The sequence below is a fragment of the Thalassophryne amazonica genome, chromosome 18 (assembly GCF_902500255.1).
Source record: "Thalassophryne amazonica chromosome 18, fThaAma1.1, whole genome shotgun sequence".
In the NCBI taxonomy this organism is placed as follows: domain Eukaryota; kingdom Metazoa; phylum Chordata; class Actinopteri; order Batrachoidiformes; family Batrachoididae; genus Thalassophryne; species Thalassophryne amazonica.
Genome location: NC_047120.1, coordinates 14,816,625 through 14,834,629, shown reverse-complemented (window position 1 = coordinate 14,834,629; position 18,005 = coordinate 14,816,625). Strand labels below are relative to the sequence as shown.

At 40.1% G+C, this 18,005-nt stretch overlaps 1 long non-coding RNA gene across 1 annotated transcript; it reads left to right on the top strand.

Moving 5' to 3' along the window:
* Positions 1 to 6,701: 6,701 nt before the first annotated feature.
* LOC117530330 lies at positions 6,702 to 12,670 on the top strand. The gene is made up of 3 exons (XR_004566320.1): positions 6,702 to 6,763; positions 8,864 to 8,994; positions 12,538 to 12,670. It is a non-coding gene; the product is annotated as an uncharacterized LOC117530330 (long non-coding RNA).
* The last annotated feature ends 5,335 nt before the right edge of the window (positions 12,671 to 18,005 follow it).

Sequence of the window (18,005 nt, the reverse complement as noted above, 5' to 3'; positions counted from 1 at the left end):
ACTCCTTACCGTGTACATCCGCGGATCGTTTTACGGGTCTCTCCCACTGACCCGCTTCTCCATGGGCTGTGACAGAAAAAATCGGGTTATTCCAGAGTTTTAATCGTGATTTAATCTCGATCGCTGTACTTACATCTGCGTGGTGAAGTCGGGGCTTCCAGCCTTCGAACTTCTTCAGGGGGCTCTGACTTGATTTCTAGAATTAACATAAATAAATGAATACAAAGCATCACCCTCGCAAGCGGATATTCTGTACTATTTCAAATATATTACCGAGGACGGGTCCGAACGCGCTCTGGACCGTCTGCGTGGTTTTGTCTAAAAAAAAATAAAAAAAAACAGTTTCAGACGGCGTGCATCATTTAAAAACACTCATTTCTATCAAAACAGATTACTTAAATCACTTACCCTGAAAGCTGATGCGGTTTTCGCACTCTGCTCGAAGACAAGAAAACTTAATTAAACAACATGGTTTTCCAGGATTTTTTCCGCAAATTTATTCTATTTTATACCCATAGCTGGGGGTCCAGGCATCTTCACTCTTCACCGGTCGTAGTGGAAATGCTCGCTGACTCGTTCCCAGGGACGTAAGTGATAAGGAGCATTGTTTATTGTTCGGGCTCGGGGCAGCATCTCCGCTCAGCGGGTGTCCCGCGCCCCATGATCGATCGGCTAATATCTTAAAAGAAAACATCATCTGGCGTGAGTGATAAGGAGCATTGTTTATTGTTCTTCGGGTTCATCACCTCGGGGCAGCATCTCCGCTCAGCGGGTGTCCCGCCACACACACACACACACACACACACACACACACACACACACGCACACACACACGCACTCACACAGACACAGCGTCTGCAACAGGTTTTACAGCCGTGGGGTCATGTTTCCGCGAGCGGCTCTATGCGTGGGTATTTGACCGTCTTGCTGCAAAGACTTACAGCCGAGAGAGACGGGTATTTGTTCCCCTTCTTTAATTTACGAATTAAAAAACAGAAAAGGAAACGTAATAATTTAAGAATTAAAGATATTAAAGGGTCATTAAATAATAGACAGTGATTTATGTTTAATTATTTCAGAATTAGTTAATTCTTTAATACATTAAAAAGATCTAGGTATTTTTAATCGTTCTTTAATTCATGAAATAAAATGACATTAAAATATTAGACCCTGGGTGGGAGGGGAGGTATGGCTTGGAGGCGGTGCTTGGCCGGGGTTAGGGGAGGAGCTTGGGGGTGGGGCTAGGGGAGGAGCCAGGGGCGGAACTAGGGGAGGAGCTGGGGGCGGGGCATACTGACGTCATCGACTCTGATTGGATGTGACGTCATAAGGGGCGGGGGCTCGGAGGCGGGATCAGGGGCGGGGCTTAGGGGCGGGGCATAATGACGTCATCGATTATGATTGGCTGTGACGTCATAAGGGGCGGGGCTTGGAGGCGGGACTAGGGGAGGGGCTTAGGGGCGGGACATAGTGACGTCATCGATTCTGATTGGCTATGACGTCATAGAGGGGGCGGGGCTTAGTGACGTGGCCGATTTTGATTGGCAGCTGTCACTTTTTTGACGAAAGGTGGGTCAGTTTTCTCTCTCATGTTTAATAAGCATTGATAAATACTGATAACTGTGTGGATATGAATAATATATTATTCAACAGCAACAGGCTCTATTAATATACAAATGATCACTTCTAAACATTAGAACACACTCATAAATGTAACAATATATTCTTGGCTCCATAAAAGATAAAACATAATATGATGATTCTGAATGGGGGAAAAAAAAAGCACAAATGGTTAATGCATATTTAAGCAGATTTAGGATATATTCCTTTAGTGGTCTGTAAACCAGCTGAGGACCAAAGCAGCCCTACTGAAACAAAGATTGTCTCAAATGATGAGGTCCCTGGTCTGGTCTGGGGTCTGATGGTTAGTGAGTGTGTGATGCAGGGTGTCCAGGAGTGTGATCATGTGGGCTGTGTTGTTTGGGTCCAGGGTTGAATGATGCTGAACGTCACCATTTTGTCTTCCAGCTGCACACATAGTTATATTACCCTCCTGTCAGTGGTGGGCACAGCCAACCAAAAAAGTTAGCTTCGATAACAGCTAATCAACTAACTGAAAAGTTATCTTTTATAAAGCTAAACCGATAAAGCACACAAAAATTTATCGAAGCTACAGCTAACCGATAACTTTCAGTATTGTCTCCGGTACTCTTGCAACTACTAACAAGCTGATTTTGAGTCTTAACACCATGATCACAGTGAGTCAGCACTTCTGTCTTTGTGCACCTGTTAGAGGTGGGCGGATCGATCCTAATATCAATAATATCGATACCAACGCTGGTATTGATATTGAACGATCCTTGTGTAAAAAGATCGATATTCAAGCTTTTTTGTCTCTCCCGCACGCACTCACTGCTGCGCACACAGATTCATCAAAGTCTACTCTCTGTAAGAGCAGCGCTGCGCTATGTCACACAACATGGAGCAGCACACCCTTGTATTATGGTTTGTCAATCCTCTACCTCAGGAGAATTTGTTTTAAGTTGAGTGATTTTTTTTTTTTTAAACAAAAATGTCACGTACAATGTTTGACAAAACTCTATCCTAGGTCTTTTGGATCCTTTAGATCTATGAAGCTTAAATATGAAAAAGTATCAGTATCGATATCGGCGATACTGGGCCTGTATTTTCTTGGTATCGGATCAATACCAAAATTTCTGGGATCGCCCACCTCCAGCTAGTGATGTTAAGCTCGAGTCAGGCTGCTCGACACAGCATCGAGCTTTGTGAACCAGAAGTGTCGGTGAGCAGCATTTCGAGCACGCCCTCATCACGTGACCACTGCGAGCGAGGCCTCGTTACGTCACACCACGTGTCGAGCTTCGCGGGAAAGTCGAATAATTTGGGCGTGTCAATACGACCCGCCAAGTATTTAAATGAGATCTGAATCGCACAAACTGTGGGTTTGTGAGAGGAGGAGACTGCTAGCGACAGTGTTATTGCCAATTAATACGTGACAGGGACAGCATTAGTTTATATTTAGGTCTAGTTTAGAGTTCATTTAGTATAGTTAGCTACATACACATAGGACCTAACATAGACAGACACACACCATACACAACAGGCATTTATTCATATACAACATTTATCCACACAGTACATCAACATAGGTTATAGGTTAGACTATATATTCATAGGTAGATCAGAGACTGAGCTGAGTGACTGAAGAGCTGTGATTTTGGCGAGCGGGTCTTCTCCAAAGCTGGAGAGGTGGTGAGGCAGAAGAGGAGCCGATTAAAGCCCAGCACTGTTGAAATTATTCTTTTTTTGAATAAAAATTGTTGATAGTTGCACAATCACCGTCTCCTATCCCCTCTATTCTAATTTACAAATTACAGTATCATAAGCATGTCTTTCTCACTTTTCCCGTCACATTCCATCCAATATTGAGGACTGATGAATCTACATATAGTCTACAATAAAGGCTTTCATAACCAGTATGTGTACATCTGTAAGGACTATTTATTACATTAAGAAAGACACAATAATGAAGATGACATTTTTTATTACTATTTTTCAAGGACAAACCACATCAGTCATGAATTACTGCAAACATTTGTCACAGCACTCGCTCAGGGTAATTCTCAAAACAATCCAGCAGATGTCACCCTTCAAACTGTATCAAATGCCTCGAAGCAGTGTGTCGATTTTCAGCCAGTTGTGTTGAAGTGGCTCATTGGTTCATGAGGCCTCGAAATTGCCATCACTACCTCCAGCACCTGTCCTTGCGCTCACACGCCATTATTCTTTAACAGAATATAGCAGTGTCACAGTAAGGGAGAAGTCTTGGGAAAAAAAGCAGTTTTGACTTATGGTTTTGATATAAAAAAAATTATCCAGATAGAATAACTCCATTATTGTCAATTCTGTCATTTGTACAAAGTTAAAATATAACACATATCTTTTAATTTTAAATAATGCACTAATTCTGAAGTTTTGTAACAAACACAGACAGATGCCAAAGGGATTATGGGTAAATGAGCCTCGGCTAACACTGATTGGTTGACTCATTCATTCTATGTAAAAGTCAACATGTTAATGTGATGTGAGTGTTGGTATTTACATATGAATGCGCTTTTGTAAAATATGCCATTTTATTCATATGTAAAAAAAAAAAAAAAAAGTCATTTGCAAAAGCCAAAAGTCAAGTTGTGATTACCATCTGATATAACCAGGGGCAAAATGCACAGAACACTTGATCAGAGCATCCCAAATGCATTTCTCCTGTCATGACTGTACTGAGATTACCCACAATGCACCTGGACAAAGCATGTCCACACTAAAACCTTCAAAATTAATGCAATACTTTAAAACTAAAACATATAGCTGATGTTTCTCTGCTACAAAACATTTAACAGGTAAGTGATAAAATCTTTGATATCAGACTTAACAAAGGTTTTAAACTGTTTCAGATTTATTCACTTCACCTGCAAAAACATGTTGGTGATCTAAAAATTATCAGACCAAAATGTATCGGCAGATAATTGGTCCGATGATGGTTTTCAAAGTTATCTGAAAAGCTAATCCGATAATGAAAACATTAGCTTTGATAATTAGCAGATTAGCGGAACTGTGCCCACCACTGCCTCCTGTTGTCCTGCTGGGATGTAGATGATGTCACCGTGTCCAATAATCTTCCCGCCATGTGTCCTTGTTTTTGCCAGGTTTAAACCTGCCTCATCCACAAAAATCAGTTCATGACCCGTGAAGTATGTCTCCAGCTCCATCACTCTCCGGAAGAGACAAAACAATGTAGCACATATAGATATATTTAGTATATTTGTGAATATTTAATGATAAATACATTGAATGAATAATGCAGATATTACTGCAGAGATTGAAATGAAAATCATGAGTGTTACTGCCCTCAAGTGGGCATAATGCTGTACTACAACGTCATGAATTTCAGTAGAATAATGCAGATTTTAGAACGGATTTTAAAATATGTAATATAAATATATAAGCCTATTATCGTCCATAAAAAATACAACTGCTTGAATTTAAACGAAATCTTGATAATTCACTGCCCTCAGGTGGACACAACAGTGAACTAAAACAATTTCTATATTTTACTTAAATATTCACAAATACGAAACACTACATTAGGCATTCCGGTACGAATAATAACAATAATAATGACAACTCAATGGCAAAAATACTATTTTCTTATTAATTTAAACAGGAATGGTTTTACAGGTGGAGGCCACCGATATTTTTCCTCCCTCATATTTTGTGACTGATTTTTCATTAGTTTTGCGTTTGGTTGGGGTCAGTGTCACCACTGGTACCATGGTGCGGTACCTGGACCCAACACATACATCAATACATGCCTTTGCCAAGGTTTGCTGTGTCTCCCAGCACAGTCTCAAGATCACGGAGGAGATTACAGGAGACAGTTATTCTAGGACAGCTGGACAGGGCAACAGAATGTCCTTAACCCATCAGCAGGACCAGGATCTGCTCCTTTGTGCAGGAGGAACAGGATGAGCACTGCCAGAGTCCTACAGAATGACCTCCAGTAGGCCATTGGTGTGAATGTCTCTGACCAAACAATCAGAAACAGACTTCATGAAGGGTTCTGAGGGCCTGACGTCCTGTAGTGGACCCTGTGCTCACTGACCGGCACCGTGGAGCTCGACTGACATTTGCCATAGAACACTAGAATTGGTTGGTCCACCACTGTGCTTTTTGCAGATGAGAGCAGGTTCAACCTGAGCACATGTGACAGACACGAAAGAGTCTGGAGAAGCCGTGGAGAATGTTATGCTGCCTGCATTAAAAGTCTGACACTTCACTCAGCATGACACGGTCATGCTGAGTGAAGTATCAGACTTTTATCATTCAACACTTCAATCAGTTCAATAAACACCTCTTCATTTCTTTCAGTGTCTTCATCTGCACCCTTGTCGCCTTCATCTGGCTCTTGCAGTTTGGTCCTCTTTCGACCAAAATTTAGTTTCCCATAACTCATAGTTTTTCTAACCTCCATCAAAACATAAACGGTTTCAATAGCTTCCAAACTCCTTCCTGAGTCCATAACCTGTTGATGTTGCATCATAAAAGGACCGGTATACGTGTCTTAACATAAAGGTGGAGCAGTTTCCAGGAGCAAAGTCACAGTCATTTATTGATTATCTGCTGCACTCTGACAATGACAGCAATGTGAAGAGCATATTGAAGAACACAACAGTTCAACATCTTTGAATTACAGGATTGATGGACAGACAAAAACGTTTTTCTTTCTTTTCCGTCTCTGCAAATCGCTTGTTCATGATCTAGTCCAGCAGAGGGCGGTAATGCAACGATAAATTCGTCACCACCATTATATTGCAACGAAGAAGAATTGTTTCCTGTTTTCGTCCGAGGCTAAAGCTAGTTAGCGGGAGATGCTGGAAACTCTTTTCTGAACAGATCAAACTTCACTCTGTGATCCTCGAATATGTTTTTTGAAGAGCTCCAGAAGTACAAAGGTCGACAGTAAACCGGAAGAAGAAGAAAAGGCGAAGTTAGCGTGAAAAGGTGTAACAGCTGAGAAGGTTGTTGAAACAGCGGCTAACTGCTGCTAATGGCGAGATATTTGAGTTGGTAGAAACAAAAAACATCGCAGAGCAGCAAGAAGAAACGAGTGGATTTAAAGAAGAGAAGAAACTAGTCAACGTGCTGGATGCTGTTTTCAAGCCTGAAGTTCGCTGATCCAGAGCAGGTTTGTCCACTAAACTTTATTTCAGACCAACTCCACCACATCCAAATGATAGCTGTTAGTTCTTATAATAGACTGAACACCAAATATCAGCAAAAATAGATAAGACAAACTGATAATTGAAGGACAGTTCAGCTTGGTGATGGACTGATGAAGCCAATAAATCGATACTATCGATTGCAGTTTGTCCTCATTTTATACACACAAAAATGGAACTATGCACACAATTCATAAAATCTGATGCTCACGTGTCAACATCATGACTCCAAACTGCTGAACTCTGAGCACAACATCATGGTTTCACTCAAATCAGTTCATTAATTTATGCCAAAGGAAAGTGCTGATGTTCCAACTACACAGATAAACAGAGATACAAGCTAACATGAAGAGCAAGAGACTGGATAAGAAAAATAACTATTGTAAATTTTTTCAGTTTCTCTGTTTTTGCTCAGGGTCATCATGGTAGATCTGATATCTATCTGTATGTTGATTTGGCACAGGTTTTACACCGGTGCCCATTTTCCACATGACATGGTAAATGGGCACTGGTGGTCCTGAGCCAACTACGTCCTGGTTTGGAAGCAAGTACACTAACCCCCATGCTGCCCTATAATAAAAATAACCATATCAAAAGAAATAAAACTGAAGATCTGTCCAGATAAGTCGACTTTAAAAACCTCTTTAACACTGAGGGTGAATTATGGCTCCTGATAGTGTTGATAATATCACACATACAAATGATTTATTGCACATTCTGAGAGTGGAAGAGTTTGTGGACATCTGAGCAGCTGCAGACATGTTATTATTGGACATTTGAGGAGCATAAAAAGGAGGACTGATGAGACACAGTGAGACAGGGAGGGGACAGCTGTTATGTTAATTAGTGGCAAAGGGAGGAGTTATAGAGTCTGATTTCTAATTCTGAGGCTACATCACCCACTGCTAGGCTACATGACGTCATCAGTTGTCTTTGTCGTTGCGAGTAGTAGATGGGATTGGCCACTGCATTTTATTGCTGTAGCATTTTTCAGTGTTTTCTCTCTGTCCGACGTGCAGAGGGAAATATGCGAGAATGGCATCTGTGGACAGTGGGATGCTGTACTGATGGTGAGATCTCATGCCTGAAGTTGTTGCAGAACATGTTTTTTTTTTCTTCCAAACTTTATAAAATGTTGATAAGCTTTAAAAAAAAACCTTGTAATAGTTAGAATAGCCTAAGCAGTGGGTCACCCCTTTGAGTCCTCCTGATGTTTGGCACAAGAGCAGAGCTTCAGAGTGATTTTCCTCGTCTCTGACACTGGTATCAAATCATTGTTAAATTACAAAATGCTTTGATAGTGTATTTACTACAATATGACAAATTATTTTAATCTGATTTTTCAATCTGACATGGTTTCTTCAGGATTCAGTCAAATTATGCATCACAGTAAAGATCAGATTTGATCGATTTGGGAAGAAAAAATGTTACGTTTTTATGCCATATGGCCCAGCCCAAATTAAGCCTTTGAGTTGGAAAATTAAATTCACACAACAAGGCATCACAATATAAAACCAAGTTCAGGAAGACACTATTTTGGTTCAGCTTGTCAATTAAATATCAGTTTGCAACATCTTGATGAGTCGGACCATAATGGATCATTATGCACTTATTGCGTTGTGTTGTAGAATCCGGATCCAGGTAAAGTCCGGGTCACGATGTGAATCACATATCTGTTATTTTGAGTCCTCGTTAACCCTCGGTGGATGTCAGAAATATCTACAGAATGGGGACAACGTCTCATTCTCTTCTTTTCTCTTCCTGATCACTTCATTTTATTAACACATCATCTTATGGATATTAATATCATATCCTTTCTCTGTCTGCCTCTATTATCAGCTGGTTGCAGCAAGTATGTAAGGGAAACATGTACATTTGTCTGGGATCAGAGTTGGTGTCTACTGTTTTAGGATGTCTGTCCCAGCACAGAGACATTTCGGACACATTCTCTCACTTGTGATTGGTCAGTCTGGGCAGCAGAGCAGCAGCAGATGATTAAATCAGCCTATTTTTAGTCTTTCCTCCACTTGGTCGTTGACTCTCTCTTTCTTTTGTGTGTTTCAAAGTCTTTCTGCAAACATATCTGGAGTCCATCAGATGACGGACATGTTGAAACTACAGCCAACACTTGCTGATGAAGGAATGATCACAGACCAGGAAGAAGAAATGAGGCATTTAAAAGAAGAGAACAAAAGAGGTAAAGGGCTGGATGCTGTTTTTATTCCTCCAAATCTCTTCTACAAAACAAGTTTGTTCACTCGGCTTTGTTTGTGTTGCTGATGCTTTAGAACATGTTGTAAACCGTCAAATATTTTCCTCCATTCCCTTGGTAACTTGGTAGCATTAATATCCAGCTTTGCTACCAGCTGTGACATGAAAATTCAGTAAGGTATATCTTCTGTTATACATTAAAAATATGTCGACCTGAATAGTGCACTGAAAAAAGAGAATAGTTGAACCAACTTAAAAAAAAAAGTGTTACAATTGGTAACACCTGAATGAATTAAGTTGTTTGAACTTAAGTTAGCAACTTAGATCAACTCTAACTTACAAGTGTAAGTTCAAAGAACTTAATTCATTCAGGTGTTACCAATTGTAAAACATTTTAAATTGATTCTTTTTTCAGTGTGTAAACTGTGGAAGTGTGCACATATGTGGCTTTGTGAGAGAGAGAGAGAGAGAGAGAGAGAGAGAGAGAGAGAGAGAAAGAGAGGCTGTGCTGGAGGTCAGGTCCCAGAAACATTCTGTGTTAACAAGAACTATCTTTGGTTTTGTGATAGCAGCCAGTTTAGCCTGGTAGTCTGAGTGGTGATAGAAACCATCTTCAGGTGAGGCCGGGAAGCGTCACCGGTTTAGAACTGATGCACGTAACTCTAGTTACAGGCACCCCATCAAGACGGGATGTAGCACAGGTAAACTAATGTCCATTTTCTCTTTGTTATTATCTTGCAAATAAGAGTTTATTACACTAAACTGTACTTTCATCAAATGTTTTGACACGGGCCGTTACATAAACTGCATCATAAATCAGTACAATATATGTAATCTGAAAATATCACTTTTTATTTTCCACTTTTGATGTGGATAACTAAAAAAAAATAAATTTGAGGGAGTCTGTAAATGAACTATTGTGGTTAGTGTAACTCTCTATTTGCTTCATATAACTGACAAACCTATGAGAGATGCACCGATATGCACGGACACTACGGATAATCCACCGGTTGTGCAAACAAAGTGATTTAAAAAAAAAAAAAAAAAAACATTCTGATTGTCGTGAGCAAATAAATCAGTAAAATTTTCAGACTCTTGTTGGGCTGCACAGTTGTGAGGTCCAATCCAGCACATTAGCTCATAATCTGAATGCCAAAAGGTTAATAAAGGTCAAAGGTCTGAGGAAGCAGCATCAGCAGCTCATGATCTACAGGTTCTAGAAGGAACCTTCAAAACCTCTAACAGTGTCTGTGAACAGCTCGAGGGAGTGACACGAAGACTAGAACACGTGAGCAACAAGGACATGATGAGCACATTAACAGTGCCTCATAGAAGGACAGAGTAGACCCAGAGCTCAGTGCCCACAGAGATATGCTGCATTCTCACAAATTAAAGCAGGACACAAGTGGGCAGGACAGAGCTGAGACTGTGGATCTGAAAACCTTCTGGAGCCCACCCAAACCTTCATCACAATTTTGAACAACACATGAGATTAAGATGAAGTATTTCCACATATTTTCTATTAAAATGTGACACATAAATGAAGAATAATGCGTATTTTAAAACCTATGGCTTTGTTTTATTATTTCTGAATACATTGTTAAAAAAAAAATCAAATATTTTGGGTAATTTTTAAACTTTACAAGATTGACCATCAGACATTTTTATTTAATTTTGTGATTTCTCATGGCCTATCTGCAGTACCTTGAGTTCCTGCAGAGCCTTAATAAGTCTCAAAAGGCATTAAATTTGTTCTTCAAAAATTAAATCTTGCAATCTTAATTTGTATTAATCTGAATTATTGGTTGAGTTAATAGCATTTTAAAAAGGAATAGTTTGCACCATGTCTCAGGCTTAGTTAGGTTATGGGGTAACATATGTCACGCCATAGAATCCAATGACGTCAGACTTGTTTGACCTTTACTCTTCCTTTCTCTCTGGCAGAGCTCTTCTCTGCCTGCAGAGGATAGAGCTTTGTCATTCATACCTGCCAGTCTGCTACAAAACATGTAACAGACAGGTACTAAAATCTTTGATTTCAGACTTTATAAATGTTTTTAACTGTTATGCTTTATTCACTATGCCCACGAAAATATGTTAGCGCTCTAAAAGTTATCGGAACTAAATTTACAGGAAGCTAATTGATCCGCTTATGGTTTTCAAAGTTATCTGGAAAGTTAATCCACGAATGAAAATGTTAGCTAACATAGACAAGACATTGATATCATCCCAGTTGTGGTGGGGGCAACAGGCCTGATGAAGAAGAACCCGAAGAAATACCTTGAGGCAATTCCCGGTCTCCCAAGTGAACACGGGGTGCAGTTGTCTGCAAATAAGGGAACGATCGCCATCTTGAAGAGAGCCCTCGGACACAATGCCAGCTATGGTTAGGGTAACTATAGAGCCTAGGGTGCAACTTTAGACCCCGGGTCTGGGACCCACTGCATTCTATTAAAAAGAAATCGAAGGCAAATGAAAAACAAAAGCAAAAACAACTTCAAAGGTCAAACTCACCACTCTGCTTCTTTATTTTAATGAGTGCTGTTCTAACATTTACGAGGTCTCTTAGATAATAAACCGACCCTTTTATATATTTTTTTTAACTATATGGATTTGAATGACATGCGATTACACCAATCATGCTTGAACCCTCGTGCGCATGCGTGAGTTTTTTCACGCGTGTCGGTGACGTCATTTCCCTGTGGGCAGGCCTTGAGTGAGATGTGGTCCCGCCCTCTCGGCTGAATTCCTTTGTTTCACACGCTGCTCGAGACGGCGCGCGTTGCTTTATCAAAATTTTTTCTGGACCTGTGAGGAATATCCGAGTGGACACTATTCGAGAAATTGTTTAACAGCTTGGGCATGTTCCAACTTGCCCGTTAAGATTTCCAACGGAGGTGTTTTTCCTGCTGCGACCCCCCGCGGTCGGGTCCAGCCCGACATGCGACTGTGCCCGCACGTTCTTTCATTACAAAATGACCGTTAACAATGGAATGTCCGAATAAACTCCTCATGCCGACTTCTTCTGAAAGTTCTCTGTTCTCTGACGACTTACTGCGTCAACAGAGCCTGAAATGTGGAAGTTTTCAACTTGAAACGGCGAGACGCTGCCGCCTCGAAGCGCAGATCGCCGTCAGGCGCCGTGGACCGTCCTTAAAGCGACACTACCAGACCAAAATCTCTCATCAGCCGTTAAAATTTTTACCGAAAACCAGCTGAATTTATTGAATGGTGTCCACTCAGTTGTGCCTTACAGTTTTGAAAAATTTTTTATCAAACAAAGCAACAGTCTCTGAGCCATTCCTAAACAATGAAAAAAATCGACGAGCGGGTGGACGACTCCTCACTCAAAGACTGCCCACAGGCGAATGACGTAACCGACAGGCGTGAAAAAACTCTCGCATGCCCACGAGGGTTCAAGCATGTCTGATGTAATCACACGTGATTCAAATCCATATAGTTTTTGAAAAAAATAATAAGGTCGGATACTTTTCTAATAGACCTCGTATTGTTAATTGTTTCTTCACAGATATGCAGTCATTGTTGTTTATGAAAAAAGAAATTCTACTTGACCACCAGGAATGGAATCTGAGTGTTGACCAGGAGGACATTAAAGAAGAAGAGAAGCTATGGAGAGAGCAGCTTCAGCAGCTGGAGGAGGCAAATCTCACCAAGTTTGGTTTCACTGCCGTCCCTGTGAAGAGTGAAAATGATGATGAAAAACCAGAGTCATCACAACTTCATCAAAGCCGAAGTGATGAGAGCACAGAGGCTGAGCCTGTAGCCAGCAGCTCATCTGTACACAGAACACTGAGAGTAGAAGCTGATGGACAGGACGATGGAGGACCACAACCAGCCAGCAGCTCAGGTCCAAACAGTCCTTTACAACCAGATACCAGTGGCAGGAATTCAGACAGCTCTGGAAGTGAGACTGATGACAGTTATGACTGGAAACAGACCAGAGAACTTCGGTCAAGTTTTAACTGTCGAACAAATATCAATATTGTTAGTTCAAGCAATTGCAACATTGATGAGAAACAGTTGAATTGCTCTCAGTATGTAAAAGCATCTGGTCACATGAACAATTCAGAGCAACACAAGGGGAGGCAAGTAAGCCTAAAACCATTTAGCTGTTCTGATCAGGGTACAAGACAGAAACAGAAGGGCACTCTGAATAAACGCAAGACAATTCATACAGGACAGAAACAGTTTTGCTGTTCCAAGTGTGGTCAAAGATTTGGACGAAAGAGCCACCTGAACAGACACCTGATAATTCATACAGAAGAAAAACAGTTTGGTTGTTCTGAATGTGGTAAAAGATTTGGACAAAAGAGCGATTTGAACACACACACAATAATTCATACAGGACAAAAACCATTTGGCTGTTTTGAATGTGGTCACAGATTTGTACAAAAGAGCAACCTAAACGCTCACATGATAATTCATACAGGACAAAAACGATTTGGCTGTTCTGAATGTGGTCAAAGATTTGGACTAAAGAGCTACCTGAATAAACACATGATAACTCATACAGGGCAAAAACCATTTGTCTGTTCTGAGTGTGGTCAAAGATTTGGACGAAAGAGCCACCTGAATAGACACATGATAATTCATGTAGGAGAAAAACAATTTGGCTGTTCTGAATGTGGTAAAAGATTTGGACAACAGAGCGACATGAACAAACACATGATAATTCATACAGGAGAAAAACCATTTGGCTGTTCTGAATGTGGTCAAAGATTTGGACAAAAGAGCTACCTGAACACACACATGATAATTCATACAAGGCAAAAACAATTTGCCTGTTCTGAATGTGGTAAAAGATTTAGCCGAAAGAGCCACCTGGACACACACGTGATAATTCATTCGGGACAAAAACAATTTGGCTGTTCGGAGTGTGGTAAAATGTTTGGACTAAAGAGTAACCTATACAAACACATGATAATACATACTGGACAAAAGCCATTTGGCTGTTCTGAATGTGGTCGACGATTTGGACAAAAGAGCAACCTGAACACACACATGAAAATTCATACAACTTCTTCAAGTGCTGTAGGGCGACATCTCTCCTGTGCCAGCACTCAGCTAGATAACCCACCAGATCTCAAAAATACTGATCCTGGACCCCAGCAACAGCAGCCTTAAAGGGCCAAAAGAAACTAGCCTAACTACAGCACAGTAAAGTGTTCTATTGAGGAGAAGAAAAAGAACTTACACTGCATCAGTTACCCAAAATATGAGAAGTGGGGCAGGAAAAAAAGCAGTATTTGAGGAAAGGATAAAAGAGGTGAATCTCCCAGCAGTGAAGAAATAAAGATACCACAAATACAAAACTACAACCAATTGCCTCTCAAATCCCAACATTTTTAACAGCAGAATTAATACAAAGTATAAAGGAAGAAGCCAAAGAAAAATCAATAAATGATCACCAGTCACTTGAGGAAGTGAAACAGGTAGAGTTTGAAAAGAGTCAGTGGAAGCGGGAAGAAGAGTAGGTACTGCTGTGGGCAATATAAGTATGTATTTAGTTTGTGCACTTGAATTTTAGTTTTTGTGGTGTTGTCAGGTTTAGTTTATTTTTTATTTTTTCCCCTCAGCGTTTTCAGTTCCTCAGTTCTTTTTCAGATCATTTTCACAGAACATTGGTTAACTCTGCTATACATAACTTGTCATTGCTTTTTGGCACTTGGTTTCCGACTGATGATTGGAAGATAGACAAATAGACATAAAATGGAACCTCCATTAAGTTTTGGTGGTGTAAGTAAATTTATAACAGAAAAATGAGAGTGATTGAGACTGAGATATAATGCAAAATGTACACCAAATGGGCTTTTCAATATTCAATTCAAATGTCCACAAAATCCACAATCAATTGGATCAGGTCAGGGTCAAACTTTGTCAGGCAATCGTGAGTGTCAGTCTGCACCTCCCTTTCAATTATGAGAGTGATTGGAACACGTTTGATTAAGATATAATATAAAATATTCATTAAATGGGGTTTGCAATGTGAAATTTAAATGGCCATAAAATCTGTAATCTGGATCAGATCCGGACCAAACTTGGTCAGTTGATAAAGGATACCACCCTACATAACACTCTCAAATGTGAAATTCGATATTTTTTTGACAGTTATGCATTTTTGAAAATTCATTCAATGTTTAAGCTAAGAATTTTCCCTGACTTTGATCTATGACCTTGAAAATTTAATCAGTTCTTGCCAATCACGATATGAATCTTAAGTAAAAATTTCATAATGATATATGAAAAATTGTGGGCTCCATGTTCACAAAGAAACAGACAGACAAACAAACAGTGGCCAAAGCATAACCCCCTCCAACTTAGTTGGCGGAGGTAATTAAGCGATGTTTTAAGAAATCTCCAAAAACGTTTGGACCAGAGAGAAAACTGAGTAGAAAGATTGAGTTTGTTTTGGTTGTTATTAAACTTAGACTTGCTGTCAACTGATTTCCTTGGTGATCTTTAAAGTATTAGGGAGGGTGTCTGCTGCAGAAATTACCCATACATGGCTGCCTTTTCTATCACCACAGTTAAGAGAAGGACAGTGTCAAGAAAATGCTGCCAGCTAGACTCTCCTTAAAATATCCATCTCTTAGGTGTACGCTAGACTGCACAGAAATTTTGTTAGAAAGACCAAGGCATCTTGAACTTCAAGTTCTGACTTGGTCTGACTACAAAAAGAACAATACTGCCAAATACCTTGTTGCATTGTCACCAAAGATATGATCAGCTTTTTATCAGATGGCTATGGGGGAAGAGCTTCAGATAAGGCTATTTTACAGAAGTCAGGCTTTCTGGATCTCTTGAACCCTGGTGATGAAATACTGGCGGATCAGGGTTTCTCAATAAAGAGTGAGTTGCTGGTGCGTAGAGCCCAGCTACACATATCATCTCTGAGCTCAGGGATTGAGCAGCAAACTCCCTTGATGTTGCCAAGACCAAGAAAGTTGTAAATGCCAGATACATGTTGAGTGAGCCATAGGCAGCCTGAAACGGTTTGGCATCCTCAAGAACAAAATGCCAATTACACTGTTGCCTCTCCTGGATGACATGGTCTTTGTGTGTGCAGCATTGTACAATCTTCTCCCACCACTCGTGTCCTAAGAATAGCAATGTACAAGATCTAAACACTTGTTTTTTGAGTATTTGAATGTGATGTACTTTATCAGTAATTCGGGGTTCTCGGTTTTGCATATATTTGTCATAATTGTTGTCAAGGGATTGTTTATTTATCACTACCTAACATGTTTTGTGGGTACTTATCTATATTTTTTGTTGTTAAGTGTCAGTATGGATTGTTGTAACTTTACCATCCTGTGATGTGTATTGAATTAACAATTTTTTGAAAAAAATGTATGTAAAAACATAATTAAATCCTGTTATGTTAAAATACAATTATAATACTTTTTTGTATGGCAGTGTATATGCAACACAAATGTAAAGTCTGTTCTGCTTCATCATGTCTTGTGACGAGTCATTTTGGGTACATAAGTTATTAAAATAGGTTAATAGTTTTTATTTTTCTTTCTTGAATATTTCTTTGCCAATAGTTGCACCATCAACCATCCAACATCCATTAAAATCACTTTTCTGAGACACCAACAAATGTAAGGAACATTCATGAAACATCAACTAAGCTGACTAGCAAGTATTACAGCTACGTTTCTGTAATTAAATAACTTTCTAAGAACGGCAAGCCAAGCTAAACAAACTAGCTTTACTGTAAGCTGCAACAGCTAATGCTAACCATAAGCCACGGGGCAAAAGCTGTATCTTGTCACTTCGTGATGACTCTCAAATTGCAACTTAAATTCTTTTTTTTTTCTTTTTTCAGAGAGAATGTCATTTTCAAAATGTTCCTAGATCAAAAATTGCTCTAAAGTTTTTAATTAGCCTTTTTTAATCATACCAATTAGGCTGTTTTAGACTGCTCTAATTATTGGGGAAAGCAGGGAGGTGGATGTGAAAATCTCCACTGAGTTATTCCCTGACACGTGTCTTTATCTTTGGGAACTGGAAATGGGAAACCAAATTGATGCATGAGTTGGAAAAAGGGGCCGAGTGTGTGCCAGAGATACCTTGAGGTTCAGCTTTGATTATTGATGCAATGGCCTTTGATCAGCAAGCACAGAACATCCCCGTCACATTTGGTCAGTTAGCAGACACGTTTCTGCATGAATTAGTTGGTATGACCAAAAAATATGGATGCAATAGGGTGGACTTTGTATGTGATCACTATCCATCACACATCATTAAAAACTGTAGGAGAACGCAGGGCAGCCAGTGGGCTCAAGCAGTTAAAATCACTAGGCCTGAGCAGAAAACACTGACGCAATTCAAGAAGATTTTGGCTGAGGGGTCAAGTAAGGAAAACCTGATTGAATTTTTGTGTGAGCCTTGGGTGAAGTCCTGACACAGACGTCTTTGTGTCTCTTTGGCAGCAGCTCATGAAATCCCAGCTGCTGACTTGCTCTTCCTCACTGGTTCTGGAGATAACTTGAATCATCTGTATCTCCAAGCTTGCTGAAACACTTGGGAAAGAAAAATGCAGCGAGCACTTCTTGACTTCCACACATTCACTGGATGTGACTCAGTGAGTGTCTCCAAAGGAAAGGGCAAATTCCTGAAGTCAGAGGACTTTGTAACCTTGTTTTGCTGAGTTGGACACAGAGTGGGACACTTCAGAATCTTTACTGCCAACCACTGAGAGATTTGTCTGTGCAACGTATGACCAAAAGGAATGTTCAGATGTGAATGTTGCCAGGTATTATTTGTTTCAGTGAACATATAGATAAGATTCTCATTAGCTGCCTCCCAACCAGGATTGTCTGGCTGCACCATGTAAAAAGGGCCAAACTATCAAGCAGCCATTCATCGTAGGTCCCTTCTGTCTAGTGGGACCATATTTTGATTACCGAAAACCAGGACACTCGGCTGGCAATGAGATACTCAAAGTTTACTCAGAAATGCCTTATAATT